General features: G+C 44.8%; 1 protein-coding gene and 1 long non-coding RNA gene across 8 annotated transcripts in view; both read right to left on the minus strand.

Annotated features, from left to right (window-relative positions):
* The window catches only part of LOC138953604 (uncharacterized), a 313,259-nt gene that overhangs the window by 175,466 nt on the left and 131,793 nt on the right, over positions 1 to 6,000 (minus strand). The gene's annotated exons all lie outside the window — the stretch shown is intronic.
* Positions 39 to 6,000, minus strand: part of LOC138953005 (uncharacterized) — a 79,763-nt gene continuing 73,801 nt past the window's right edge. Inside the window, exon 2 of the long non-coding RNA XR_011451468.1 lies at positions 39 to 169. This is a non-coding gene — a long non-coding RNA (uncharacterized lncRNA). The remainder of the gene's footprint in view (positions 170 to 6,000) is intronic.

Below are 6,000 nucleotides of genomic sequence, written 5' to 3' on the forward strand. Positions count from 1 at the left end.
AAAGAGGCGCAAAGTGCGACCACAGGCACGCAAACCGATTCTTTTCTTTATTTGGTGTTTAACGTCGTTTTCAACCACGAAGGTTATATAGCGACGGGGAAAGGGGGGAGAGGGGATAGAGCCACTTGTCAATTGTTTCTTGTTCACAAAAGCACTAATCAAAAAATTGCTCCAGGGGCTTGCAACGTAGTACAATATATTACCTTACTGGGAGAATGCAAGTTTCCAGTACAAAGGACTTAACATTTCTTACATACTGCTTGACTAAAATCTTTACAAAATTTGACTATATTCTATACAAGAAACACTTAACAAGGGTAAAAGGAGAAACAGAATCCGTTAGTCGCCTCTTACGACATGCTGGGGAGCATCGGGTAAATTCTTCCCCCTAACCCGCGGGGGGTGCGCAAACCGATGTTTTGCAAGACAATTACGTCTGACGGGCGCTGTGGCAGGGTGGTAAGACGACGGCCTCTTAATCGGAAGGTCGAGGGTTCGAATCCCGGCCGCGGCCGCCTGGTGGGTTAAGTGTGGAGATTTTTCCGATCTCCCAGGTCAACTTATGTGCAGACCTGCTAGTGGCTTATCCCCCTTCGTGTGTACACGCAAGCACAAGACCAAGTGCGCACGGAAAAGATCCTGTAATCCATGTCAGAGTTCGGTGGGTTATAGAAACACGAAAATACCCAGCATGCTTCCTCCGAAAGCGGCGTATGGCTGCCAAAATGGCGGGGTAAAAACGGTCATACACGTAAAATTCCACTCGTGCAAAAACACGAGTGTACGTGGGAGTTTCAACTCACGAACGCAGAAGAAGAAGAAGACAATTACGTCTTCGAATAATTATGTGAATATAGGATTTTCACAGACTAATATAATCGTAACGCCTAATAATATAAGGCATATGCACGTTTTGAGACCCTGGCGGTTATCTCTTTCTTTGGTTTATCATTTCTTTCGTTCCTTCGAATTCATTTATTTATATGTGCCTCCTTCCACCCCTTCCTTCCTTTGGCATCACACCTTTTATTAATAAAAGTACAAAGGAAAATAATACTAAAATATATCCCGTAAAAGAATGTGTGAGTTTTCAAAAACTAATGCTGCTGTACTCGTTGGCAAAGTCACAGGAGCAAACCAAAACCAGTACAACCAAACATCGTCGTTTGTGGATCAAGTTTAAATAAATAAACGCCAAAAACTAAAAATCTGTTAAAATATCCTTTGCTTCAGCATCACCTAATGAAAGCTTGTAAATACTCAGTTAGTGTCAAGTCTGAAGTTCATGAAAAGCGTCTATAACACACTAACACACACACACACACACACACACACACACACACACACACACACACACATACACACATACACACACTCACCCACACACATACACACACACACACACATGCACACACACACACACACACACACACACACACACACACACACACACACACACACACACACTAATCTGTGATTAATATAAAAAAAAATTAAACAGGGGAGGTAAAACCTCTTAATACGGACAACAGAAAGTGAGAGTTACGCGGAACAAGACTCCTGGCACCAGAGACAATTATTAAGAAGCATTCCACGTCTCGATCTGAATTGATTCCTCCTTTCTCGACATTGTGACTGATAAATGTAGACAACCTAGTCACGTCTAAAGCCTGATATGAATTGGGCAAAGTCGAATTCGCAAAGCTCTCGGTACGAAGCATGGGCACTGCATTTTGCGAAGTCTTCAATCAAGGATGAACCTTTACAAATACTACATAACCATCCTGTTTTTCTGGACGCACAATACTTCAGGCTAAACACTGCTTCGCGCGCCTGTAGTCCAATCCAATAAAGAGAGGGGTAGGAACAGCCTTGTCATTGGAATCGTGGATGTCAAACCGACAACCCGGAGCGTTTTATGTTGCACTTCCTGTGTATGTATTCCTTTCTTTTTCTCCAAACAATCGCGCGCAACAGGGCTTTTAAAAATCTAACGCAGCTATTAGTTTATTTTCACGTCAAAGCATGATTTTTTGAGCAAGATAAGCCCTGGAGGAGAAAGTGATCGGCACAACGGAAGAGTTGAAGATAAACACTGGAGGTTTTTAGGGGTGCAAATAAGGGAAGTGGTGGAGGTTGGGTAAAATTAATAGGCGGGAAGAGAGAAAAGGGAAAATGTGGAAGAGAAAAGTGCTAATTTCCAGCAAAATGGACAGCAAACAACCAAAATTGCGGAAATTTCATCACAGGATGGCCGATGGTAAGAGTAAAAGCGATGGAGGAATCCTGTGCATGGTGTAATAACGAATTCGTTTGGGAAATGAAAGAGGGAGAGAAAGAGAAATAGTGAGACATAGACGTAGAGAGAGAGAGAGAGAGGGAGGGAGAGAGAGAGAGAGAGGGGGGAGAGAGACAGAGAGAGATATGTAGAGAGAGAGAGAGAGAGAGAGAGAGAGAGAGAGAGAGAGAGAGACAAAGAGAGGTGAGATAAACTGGAAGAGAGAGAGAGAGAGAGAGAATGAGAGAGAGAGAGAGAGAGAGAGAGAGAGAGAGAGAGAGAGAGAGACAGACATATATTCCTGCAGAAACAGTCAGACACTGGAACTAAAGATGATCCAGGCTGCGTGATGGAACAGGAGGAGGGGGGGGGGGGGGATGGATCCAGCGAGTCAGACAGACACAAGATGGATACTGACACGAGACAGCAAGGGAACTAATCGCACAATCCCGTGAGGAAACTTTCACAGTGGACACACCTCCTTGGGGCGCGTCACACAACTTTCCTTGCTTCCTCTGTTTTTCTTGTCTGCTCAGGCTCATTTTCGAGTTCGTTCGTTGCTGTGGTTGGTGATGGATATTTGTGCGTGCTTGTTGTTGTTGTTGTTGGTGTTGGTGTTGTTTTTCTTGTGACCCCCCCCCCCCCCACCCACCCACACACACACACACTTCTACATTTATACTGCCTCAAGTTTTAAGTTTATTCTTCATTGTCTTCTTTTTTTGAGAAGATGCCTTTGTCGTCATTATCATCGTCATCAACGTAAAATTTATTATCGTCTTCGTTGCTGTTGTCACCTTCGTTGTCGTTGTTGTTGGTGGGGGTGGTGCGCGATGATTGTTTTAATGTATGTCATTTAAACCTGCATGTAGCTTTGTTCTCTCATCGTTTTGACGCTGTACTTGCTTGTTCGTTCGTTCGTTTGCTTGTTTGCTTCTTTCATTCTTACTTTCTTCGAGTTGAATGGAAAGTAAGTAGGTTTGAGCTTATTTTGACATGTGTGGACATGTTTACTCCCTATCCCGTAGAACACACAAGAAGCAAGTCCATCACCTGTCACTGTCGTCCACTGCCTCCGACTTCACGTGCTTTGTATGACTACCCTGTCACATCTTACGACGCATATTCCTTTAAGATGTACTTACATGTACATGCAGTACTCGTTTGATCTTTTTTTTGTGTAGTAGAGAGAGTGAGAGAGAGAGAGAGAGAGAGAGAGAGAGAGAGAGAGAAAGTGTGTGTGTGTGTGTGGGTGTGTGTGTGGGTGTGTGTGTGGGGGTGTGTGTGGGGGGGTGTGGTGGGTGGGTGGGGGGGTGCATGCGTGCGTGCGTGTGCTTCAATTTTTCTGTAAAACTCTGCGTGTGTCTGTATGTGGGTTTTTAGTGCGTATTTTGTTATGCGTTGAAGCGCGCGTTCTCTCTCTCTCTCTCTCTCTCTCTCTCTCTCTCTCTCTCTCTCTCTCTCTCTCTCTCTCTCTCTCTCTCTCTCTCTCTCTCTCTCTCTCTCTCCCTCATTCACACTCTCTCTCTCTCTCTCCCTCATTCTCTCTCTCTCTCTCTCTCTCCCTCATTCTCTCTCTCTCCCTCATTCACTCTCTCTCTCTCTCTCTCTCTCTCTCTCTCTCTCTCTCTCTCTCTCTCTCTCCCCCTCATTCACACTCTCTCTCTCTCTTTCTCTTCCTCTCTCTTTTTCTCTCTCTCCTTACATTTTCCCATCTCCTCCTCTCTCTTCCTTCACAGCCCCCTCCTCTCCCATACCCCTTCCCCAATCCCTCCCCCAAAGTCTGGGTTGTCACAGCACCCTACAGTGTCGCCTCACTGTTTATTTGACTAACTTTAAACACATTACGCCAACGCCACGCAAGAACACGAAACCAAATACAATTCAACGAGCAGAAAACCACTTCCATCCGTCCCTTCCCCCACTCCCATGGTGCCAGACTCTGACAGTATTGTTTCTGGACAGAAGTCCAGCAGAGCCGGGAATGAAGTCAGTGATTAACGTCCGATGATCCTCCTCCCCGTGATGAGGAGAAGCGGGCAGTGACTAATTTCGCTTAATTAAAATCTGACATATTGCGCAGCGCGGTCGCTGCCTGTATTGGGCTCGCTCGTTTTAACGAGCGCATGCGAGGGGGGAATTATTAACCCTCCTCTTCCGCTGTGCCACTGCTGTGAGGTTTGTGGCAATGCACCGCGAGAACTGATAACGGTAGTTTTATTTTTCTCTGCATGTGTTGTCGATTGATCAATGCTTGTTTGTATCGATGTTATCAAGTGTTTTTTTTATCGCGGTGCCTGTACGCTTTGTATACAACTATAACTGAACAATTACGTTCTGTTCGACACCACCGAGAAATACTACGACGACGGACGACGACAAAAAACCACGACGATTCTCTTCGTGGTTGATGGACAAAAAGGAAGATGATACTCGTTATAATCATGACAATAATCTGGGAAATCAGGCATAAAAACAGTGACGGTTCTAATGAGGTTGAAAGGGGCCGACAAGAGCAGAAGAGAGTCCCCTACTCCATAAAACAAGACATCGGGGCATCAGGGATAATTGAGTTTATACGATAGCCTTTTAGCCCTGCCTTCATTTCCGTCGGGAATTGTCTTTTCATTGATCCGGGGACCATCGGGGTGAAATTGAACATGGCCTGCGTGCGCATCCCGCGCCTGCGCAGTAGCGGCGTCAGGACGTGAAATTGACAAGGCAGTCTCGGCGAGCGCGCCGGGTTGTTATTGCTAGGGATACAATATTTCCACACGGCTAAATGAAACAATGACATCTTGTCGGAGGAGATTATTTACAGTCATCTGTTCGCACGCGATGGTCGGTGTGATCGCCTGCGACGGTAATGTCTAAACGACTTTCCTCAGTGTATGAACTTGATGAACAACTCGGACCGGGTTATTTTGGAAGCATGACAGGGAAGGAGGAGCTGGTAGGAGAAGATGACGGTTTTAGACACTCATAGAGTTCTCTACGCTTCAGTCACTTCCATTCACAAACACACAAACACACAAACACACACACACACACACACACACACCACACACACGCACACACTGTGCACACACACATACACACACACACACACACACTGAAACAAACACACACATACACACACACACACCACACACACGCACACACACACACACACACACACACACACACACACACACACTGACATCCCCACCCCGCTCCTTCCATCATTCTCGGTCCTACTTCCCCTTCCCGTCCAAATCTGTCAACCAGGCTCTAATACGACATACATTCTTGTATTCAATGCACAAAACAATGTGATCTGTTTCAGATGAAAGTGTAGATTTTTGCGTTTACATTTTATTCAGATGTCACGGATATTTGTCCTATAACAACAAAAAAAGAGGTTTCTGCACATACGTAAATTATCTTTTTCTTCTCTCTGTTAAAGGCTGCCATATTCGTAGCGTTCATTAATTAATTCATATTGTTTACATGTGCCAATAATGTTATAAAACTGTACCTAAGGGGATATAATAACGATTGGCTGTAGCTTTCGAACACAGAAAAAATATTTCAGTATTGCAAAGTGGTGTTGATAGTGTCGAATGTAAACAGAAGTCTCAAACGCCATCTTTGGTTTACGAAACGTCACGAAGTGACGTCAACGGTCTAAAATAGCCCAAGTCTTGGAGAACTGTTGCTAAACAATGCAATAAAGAATTAAT

The sequence above is a fragment of the Littorina saxatilis genome, linkage group LG17, assembly GCF_037325665.1.
Source record: "Littorina saxatilis isolate snail1 linkage group LG17, US_GU_Lsax_2.0, whole genome shotgun sequence".
NCBI lineage: Eukaryota > Metazoa > Mollusca > Gastropoda > Littorinimorpha > Littorinidae > Littorina > Littorina saxatilis.